The following is a 9413-nucleotide window of genomic DNA, read 5'->3' on the forward strand; positions in this document are numbered from 1 at the left end:
AGCTAAGTGCTGACTGGCTGAGGCTGGAAAATACTCCCCAAAATGCATGAGCCCCAAGTAAATAAAAGATAAAAATGGATTGCGACAGCAACTTCTCGGTTGATTACAAAGCCCAGCAGGCGACAGCGGGCACAGCTGCAGATAAGGTCCAGCAGTCTGCACCCGGCTGATAAGGGCCGTAGACACCCTCCCTCTGCGTCCCCTCCTCCTTCCAATCAATCTCCGTCCAGGCCTATGGCCGCCCTCACCTCCATCCACCATCTCCTGCAGCTGGCACCGCAATGACTGGTGTGGCTGTGGGCAGAAACCTTCTGAGGTGGGGGAGGCCCATGCTGGGGGTAGTGGACATTCCAGGCCCCTGAGGGCAGCAGCAGCACAGTGGGGCATTGGGGCAGCTGTGATTGGGACAGAGGCAGGACAGGACACAGCTATAATCTCACTTTAAGAAACAGGAAGTGTCAGGTTGTGTCCCTATGTGAGAGACAAGCTGTGTGGGGCTGAGGTCACTGTAATGCTCAGTGTGGGAAGCCTGTTGCATGAAGGGTACTCACTGCCCTCATTGGGCTTCGCCCCCAGATTCAGAGGGCTCAGGCCCTGCCCTCGCCCAGCCAGCTCCAGGCCCTGCTATGTGCTGGCTCCCCATCCTTCCCTTAGGTCTAGGCTGACTGAGCTAGAGCTAGGACCCCTCAGCCCTCCACAGGACACCCTGGGGACATTGCCTGCCACATGGGCCAGATCTGTTGGCCAAGACTCAGTAAGAAGACTCTGAGGACTTGACCCTCCCTTCCTGGTCTGTTTCTTCCCCTCCTACCTTCAACAGCCCCCCAGTGAGGTCCCTAGGGCAGAGCAAAGTCCTTAGGCTGAGGGCTTGGGGTACACTATGTGGAGTGACTAGGAGCCCCTCAAACATGAGGTCCAGTGCCTGGGTAAGGGGCATTACAACCATAACTCCTGGGGCCAGGAGTTGACCAGCTAGTGAGGAAGGAGTCCAGAAGGCAGGTTTGAGGGTGAAAGGCTGGGCTTCGTTTTAGTGATGGGTCTGGGAGCCACAGTTCTTACAACTGGGCATTCAGCTGTGGTCTCCAATGTGGGAAGGTAGGCATGGGCTGGAGCAATAGCACAGCGGGGAGGGCAATTGCCTTGCACATGGCAGACCTGAGACCTATCCACGGCATTCACATGGTCTCCTGAGTACTGCCAGGAGTGATTTTTGAGTATTTGGGAGTGACCCAAAAACTAAAAACCAAAAACCAAATGTGGGGATCGGGCATGGGGTGGGACACAGGGGTGGGCTCTTTCTCTCCCAGGAGCTTCTGGGTGCTGAGTTCTTTCCCCTCCCCTTCGGTGTCCTCTCTGTCCCTGTGTCCCTCTTTCCCAATACAGTATAGGGCTGTTAGGCTGGCCCCAGGGGATGGGGCCACAGGTAGTTTTGGCACAGGTGAGGCCACCTGGTGTGGCACGGGTGGACAGACAAGCTCTGGGGCCTTTCAGGGCCACCCCATCTCCTCAGGCCATGGCTTCTATCATATACACTCACCGAATAAGCCTGCAAGCCCTAGATCTTGGGCAGTGTTAAGAGGAAAGTCGTAGAGGGGCTGGAGCAATAGCACAGTGGGGTTGGTGCTTACCTTGCACATGGCTGACCTGAGTTTGATCCCATATAGTCCCCCAAGCCCTCCAGGAGTGATTTCTGAGTACAGATTCAGGAGTAACCTCTAATCTCGGAAAACAATTCACCCAACTAAAGCCCAGCAGAGGGACCTCAGGGTAAGCCAAGTGGCCTGGTCCTTGGGCAGCACTCTCTGCTCAGAGGCCAGAGGTGCCCTTAATCATGGGCTTCAGTGCTACTCAGAACCCAATGTCCCCTCTGTATCTAAGACCCCCCATTCCTCTTCTCCAGGTACCCACCAAGTCCTGTTCTCCCCAGAAGAACCAGAAAGGTGTGGCAGCCATGTCCCTGGGAAGGTGCTACAGCTGAGCAATCCTAAGGGGCTTTGAGCTAGGAAGGGGCACTTCTGTGCCTGAGAAATTCCCAGCTCAGGGCAGAACATCCCTCCAGACACAGGCCCTGTGGCTGCAAGTTCAGCACTGAGACCCTTTTCCTGGAGGCTTGGACCTTGCAGGGCATAAACTAGAGTCAGGAGCCCTGGAGGGGCCTTGTGGGAACTGAGACCACACAAGTACAGCCCTGAAGCTTCAAGTTTTGCATTTCTTGAACATGTAGTGCAGGAGCAGGTTGATCTGGTCTTTGGGCTACTGGTAGGAAAATTTCTTGCACAGCGGGATTCAGGGCCCAGAAGTCAGAGGGCAGAGCTCAGCCTGGGAGGCACCATGGAGGTCATTTGTCTCAAACTAGTGTGTATCTTATTGTGGGTCCTTGCTTGAACCTGGATGGACCATACGTGTATAGGCTCCTGTCCAGCTGAGCATCACTCGGCCATAGCCAGGAGTTTCAGGGTGCAGCTGCCAGGGTTGGCCAATGGGGTAGGTGATGGAGACAGAACAATGGAGGAGAGGGGAAGGCAGTGGGCGTGCTTGGTAAATGACCTGGGCAGAGACCATGAGGAGGAGGAAGAGCAGGAAGAAAGGAGGAAGGATGGGGAGAGAAACGAAAGATGTGGGGAGATGGCTTGGGGGCCCACGTAGGATGTGAAGAGGGCGGAGGGGAAGCACTGAGCTGCTGGCCAGGTACATGTACAGATCGGGAAAAGCATGAGGTAGGGGCTGAAGCAATAGCGCAGCAATGAGGCATTTATCTTGCATGTGGCCAACCCAGGTTCAATCCCTGTCATCCCTTGAGCCTGCCAGGAATAATTTCTGAGCACAGAGTAAGAAGTATCATCTGGGGACTGAAGCAGTGGCACAGCGATAAGGCGTTTGCTTTTCACGTGGCTGACCTAGGAAGGACCTCGGTTCAATTCCCCAGCATCCCATATGGTTTCCCAAGCCATGAGCTATTTCTGAGTGAATAGCCAGGAGTAACCCCTGAGCATCACTGGGTGTGGCCCAAAAACCAAAAACCAAAAAAGAAAAAAAAAAAAGAAACATCTGAACATTGCCCAATGTGGTCCAAAAACAAACAAAAAAAAAAAGAGGAGGAAGAGGAAAAGAAGAGGAAGAAGAGAAGAAGAAAAAGAGAAGAGGGAAGAATAAGAGAAGAAAATAAGAAGAGGGAAGAAGGAAAGAAGAGAAGATAAGAAGAGGAAAGAAGAGGAGAAGAAGGAGAAGAAGAGAAGAGAAAAGAAGAAGAGGGAAGAAGAAAAGAGAAAAAGAAGAGAAGAGGGAAGAAGAGAAGAAAATAAGAAGAGGGAAGAAGAAAAGAAAAGGGAAGAAGAGGAGAAGAAAAGAAGAAGAGAGCCAGGCGGTGGCGCTGGAGGTAAGGTGCCTGCCTTGCTTGCTGCGCTAGCCTAGGATGGACCGCAGTTCGATCCCCCGGCGTCCCATATGGTCCCCCAAGAAGCCAGGAGTAACTTCTGAGCGCATAGCCAGGAGTAATCCCTGAGCATCACAGGGTGTGGCCCAAAAACAAAAAAAAAAAAAAAAAAAAAAAAAAAAAAAAAAAAAAAAAAAGAAAAGAAAAGAAGAAGAGGAGGAGAAAATAAGAAGAGGGAAGAAGAGAAGAATATGGGCCAGGAGAGATAGCACAGCGGTGTTTGCCTTGCAAGCAGCTGATCCAGAACCAATGGTGATTGGTTCTAATCCCGGTGTCCCATATGGTCCCCCGTGCCTGCCAGGAGCTATTTCTGAGCAGACAGCCAGGAGTAACCCCTGAGCACCGCCAGGTGTGGCCCAAAAACAAAAAAAAAAAAGAGAGGAATATAAGAAGAGGGGAGAAGAGAAGAAGGAAGAAGAGAAGAGGAGAAGAAGGAGGAGGAGGAGAGGAAGAAGGAGAAGGAAGAAGAGAAGAGGGAAGAAGAAGGAGAAGGAAGAAGAAGGAGGAGGAGGAGGAGGAAGAGGAGGAGGAGTAGAAGAAGAGAAGAAGAAGAAGAAGAAGAAGAAGAAGAAGAAGAAGAAGAAGGAAGAGGAGGAGGAGGAGGAGGAGGAGGAGAAGGAGAAGGAGGAGGAGAAGAAGAGGAGACGGAGAAGAAGAAAAAGAAGAAAGAAAGAGGAGGAGAAGAAGGAGGAGGAGCAGGAGAAGGAGGAGAAGGGGAAGAATGAGAAGAAGAAGAAGAAGAAGAAGAAGAAGAAGAAGGAGGAGGAGGAGGAGGAGGAGAAGGAGAAGAAGGAGGAGATGAAGAAGAAGAAGGAGGAGGAGGAGGGTGAGGAGAAGGAGAAGAAGAAGAAGAAGAAGAAGAAGAAGAAGAAGAAGAAGAAGAAGAAGAAGAAGAAGAAGAAGAAGAAGGAGGAGGAGGAGGAGGAGGAGGAGGAGGAGGAGAAGGAGAAGAAGAAGAAAAGAAGAAGAAGAAGAAGAAAAGAAGAAGAAGAAGAAGAAGAAGAAGAAGAAGAAGAAGAAGAAGAAGAAGAAGAAGAAGAAGAAGAAGAAGAAGAAGAAGAAGAAGAAGAAGAAGAAAAGAAGAAGAAGAAAAGGGGGCCGGGTAGGTGGCGCTGGAGGCAAGGTGTCTGCCTTGCAAGCGCTAGCCAAGGAAGGACCGCGGTTCGATCCCCCGGCGTCCCATATGGTCCCCCCAAGCCAGGGGCGATTTCTGAGCACATAGCCAGGAGTAACCCCTGAGCGTCAAACGGGTGTGGCCCAAAAAACCAAAAAAAAAAAAAAAAAAAAAAAGAAGAAGAAGAAAAGAAACCACAAGGCCACCTAGAAGCCCAGGATGCCTGCCATGAACAAAACAGGACAAATTTCAAATTTTGAGCCTCTGCACCTCAGGCAGGTGGTTGTTCCATGACAACTTCTGACAGGCAACATCAAGGCATATATGTGCCATGCTAGGAGCATGATTGTCTGGGCTGGATGGGAGTGGTTTTGGGGGCAGCTGTGCCCTCAGAAACCAGGCAGTGGGGGACTGTAAGATGACACTCAGTTATTAACCCGAAACAAAGTTATTGCTCCAACTTTCTCTTTCTTTAAAACCTATCTTTGATATGTAAAAGCCTTCACTACCTTCCCTCTCGCGGGGAATTGGTATTGGTTTAATAAAGAGTCAGGCTTTTTGTTTTTTGTGTTTTTTTTTGTTTTTGTTTTTGTTTTTTTTGTTTTTGTTTTTGTTTTTGGGCCACACCCGGCAGTGCTCAGAGGTTACTCCTGGCTGTCTGCTCAGAAATAGCTCCTGGCAGGCACGGGGGACCATATGGGACACCGGGATTCGAACCAACCTTTGGTCCTGGATTGGCTGCTGCAAGGCAAACACCGCTGTGCTATCTCTCCTGTCCCAAGAGTCAGTTTTTCATCGATGAAAGAAACGCACAGAATCCAGAGTCTTTAAATATAAAAGTCTGATACCAACTATAGCAAAATTGTGCAAAAGTTTCACTGGGACCTTGAGAATGACTGGAGTTGGATAGACTGGTATGCCTGGAACCCAGAGTCTGTCTTATGCCAATAAACTTCTGGTGTGAGGCCTTTTTGTAATCAGGTCAAGGACTTTTTTTTCCATTTTCTCCATTTTTCTGGACCTATGCAAACATTGGCGATTGCCACTATCACACCTTTACTATATTTTTTTAACTCTTATCCTTTAAGGAAAAAAAATACAACTTACTGAACTTAAAAACAAATTACTGTAGTAGAATGCCTGTCTCGAATACAGGTAGGGGACGGGAAGGGGGGAGGGAGTAATGTTGCACTGGTGAAGGGGGGTGTTCTGGTTATGACTGTAACCCAAATATGATCATGTTACTTAAATAAAAAATATATTTAATAAAAAATAAAATAAAAATAAAGAGTCAGTTTTTGGTTTTGCATGCTTGGAGACATCATGAGGGAGAAACCACTGACTCCATGACTCTCTCCTGACTGGCTTGGTTTATCTATGTGGCTACCCTACCTGCATTAGGCCCTTCCATCTGGGATTAGAAACACAGCATGTGGGGTAATCTCACAAACCATGGGGATTTATTTTATAGGGGACCCTCGAGACTGTATGCTCACAGGGGATCCCAGTGGAATGTCCTGTGTGTCTCATCCATCAGAGCATGGGAAAAGGGGGCCGTGAGGCATGGAGACCCTGGGCCAGTTCCTCAGGTATAGGCAGGGCATGGTATCCACAGCTGGACAGTGGCATCTGTTGCATGGCTGAATGGTGAAGTCTGTCTGTCCTGTTGGCTCTGAAGGTGGCCCACGTGGGTTGCTCTCATGTCCTTCATGAAGCCCTTTGCAACGCCCCAGTAGAAACAGGTTCTTTTTTCTGCCTAGCCCTTCTAGTCATCTCAAAGAGGCCCCTCATCAGCATTGACAGGCACCCAGGCAGGTGTCCCCTGTGGTCTGCCCTGCTCTTCCCTCACTAGGCAGCAGCTGCTGAGTTCATGATGCCCCAGGGCACTCACAAGAGAAGAATCAACAGTGAAAACAGTGAAATCAGTGACTGGCCACTGGTGAGGTGGTGGCCCTGTCTGCCACCTACAACATGGAGCTACAGCGAGGGAGCCTGGCCATGCCCAGAGAGACCAGAACCCTCTTCCCACTATGTGTGGTGCAAGGCCATCTGTAGTGGTTCCTTCCCTGGACTCCCCAGGCTTCTGGTGTCGTGGAGAAGTGAGAAGTAGGGTCAGTAGCTCTGCAGCACGGGTGGCACCATCAGCAGTGCCTGTGTAGACTCCACAGCTGACATGATGGTCTGTGCACTGTGGAGGAACCCAGGCTGGTAGGTGCACATGCCACACACAGGCCCTGTGCACACACGTGTAGCTCACACGGATTCTGACACACAAGCCCAAACAATGCCCTTGTTTTCTCACCCCATGCACAAGTGTCACAATGTAGGAGCACCCACATAGCTCTACTAGGCTGCATATACACTCAGACATGCCCATGGGTCCCCCCACTCTCAGACATGCCCAGGGATCCTCCACTCTCAGACATGCCCATGGGTACCACAAACACTCAGACATGCCCAACCCCTACACCCTGAATTTAGAGGGATGAATGCCCAGCTGCTGACCCTTGAGAACGGCCTTTAGGGAAACCCTGAAGCAGGTGGAAACCCAGGCTGGGTGAGTAAGGGACCCTTGGAGCTGCCTCCCACACCCTTTGCCAGGTCCCACCCCAGCAGGGATGAGCAGAGCTCAGGTTTGGGCCCATGGACTGCAAGGGAAGAAGGCTGGAAGCACTTTGTTCTATGGCTGCACCTGTAGGCAGAGCCTGGCACAGCCCAGCGCCTGCTCCTCACCCTCCCTACCACCAGACTCCTCGCCTCTGCCTCCTCTTCCAGCTCGCTCTCCCCTCCCCTGCACCTCTGCCTAGTCCTTTATCTCTCTCCCCTCCCCATCTCTCCCTCTCCTGAAAGATCTTCTCCCAGCGATAATTATTGAGAAAGTTCAGCACAGACAGTGGTGCCAGGAGCGGGAAGGGAGGACATTAGCATGCGTGCGCACAGCTTGGCTTTGCAGCAGATGTTGGCATAATTAGAGAGGGGAAAAATTATGAAATTAATTTGTGGTTCCATGTAAATTTCAGTGATGGGGGCAGGGGGATCTGGGCGCACTCACAAACGCACACACGCGTGCATGCGCCCAACTGTTGTGGGTGGCAGAGGCTGGCATCGGGTTGGGAATGTAAGGCCCCTCACTGCGTGGATGAGCCCCCAGGAGGAGGCTGGCACTCGGTGGATGCCTGGCCTTACTCCACATGGCACAGTGGCCTGTGGCTCGCACCACACCCCAGCACTGGTGCCAGCCATATCTCTGCATAGCTGGCCTCTGGACATGCAGTGGTCCCGTTGCTGTCCAGCCTAGGTGTGGGGGACAGGGGTTAGGCAGAATGGTCAGTTAGGCCCTGATCATGGCACAGAAGCCTGAGAGAAATGCAAGAGCATGGGGCTGTTTGTCTCTTTGTTGCTGTGTGGCCCGACTGAAGGTTGAGGTAGACCTTTCTTCGAGGTAGGCCCTCTGTCCACCACTGTCCATCTCCTGGGGAGTTGCTGGACTTGGCTGGCACCCCCCTCCCCTGCCTCAGCCTGTTGCCGTTGGCCTCCTCCATCAGATCCCTCCAGCTCTGTCTGATCTCCTCCTTGCTGGAGGGTTTATACCTGTCTGGGGGCGGGGAAAAGAAGGAGGTGCCCAGCAGAGCATGCCCAGGGGACAGAGCAGATGAGGAGTCCGTCCCCACTGGAGCCGTCACATGGGTACAGACACAGGAATTCTGGGGCAGACCCTCAGCCCGGGTCCGAGTATCTACAGGGCTTGGCCTCAGGGAGGATAAGATTACCTGTGTGTCTGATCCACATTTGTGTGTAACACTGACACACCCTCATGGCTGCGTTGGAGGCCAAGGAGTGGGGGGTGCCAGGTGGTACAGAGGCTCACTGTCCACCTGTCTGTCAGCCTGCCTGTCTCTCATGCATCTGTCATCCACCTGTCCATCTGAATGTCCATCCATCTGTCTATGCACCTGTTTCACCTGTTTGTTCATCTATCTGTCCTCTTTCTCTCTGCCCATGCATCTATCTGTCCACCCACTTGCTCATTCATCTGACCATCCTCTGTCCCTCTGTCTATGCATCTGTCTGCCCATCCATCTGTCCACTCATCCCTCTGCCCATGCATCTGTCTGTCCATCCACTTGTTCATTTGTCCAACAGTCTAGCAGTCCAACAGTCTTCTGTCCCTCTGTCTATGCATCTGCCTGCACATCCATCTGTCCATTCATCCATCTGTCCATGCATCTGTCTGCCCATTAGTCTTCTGTCCATGTGTCTGTCCATCAACCTGTTCATTTGTCTAACTGTCCTCTGTCTACCTGTCTGTCCATCCAGCCATTTATCCATCTGTGTCCCCAGGCCCTGCCTGCTGCCCCTTCCTCACGGCCCCACATTCCTCTGACATTTGTGCACATCACGTACTGGCAAGAAGCAATTTACTCAGAAGAAATTAAAAGTTCATTTTAATTGAGCACACACTGCAGTATGCAAATGAGCACATTCTGCGCTGGCAGACAAAGCATTCCTCTGCACTTAACCCTGCGTGCACCGGGTTCTGTTTGGGTGCGGGGCAGGGTGGGCACAGGGCTCGGCCACGGTTCCCTGGATCAGCATGGTCAGGCCCCCAGGGAGGCATGTAGGTGCCCGTCTGCCAGGCAGAGACCTCACAGACTGGCCCCAAGCTTCTGTGGGCAGCAGAGAGGGCCCTGTATTGGCGCTCAGAGCCTCTTTTCGTGGCCCTAACACTGTTAGGTCCCATCCTGACTGTCTCCACCTCTCAGTGCCCAGGCCAGAGGCCTCACAGGGTGTCAGCCACTTCTAATTTCTCTCCATCCATCCAATTCCAGCATGGAGCAAGAGCAGCACACCATGGGAGCTGGGTCT

The sequence above is a fragment of the Suncus etruscus genome, chromosome 14, assembly GCF_024139225.1.
Source record: "Suncus etruscus isolate mSunEtr1 chromosome 14, mSunEtr1.pri.cur, whole genome shotgun sequence".
Lineage (NCBI taxonomy): Eukaryota > Metazoa > Chordata > Mammalia > Eulipotyphla > Soricidae > Suncus > Suncus etruscus.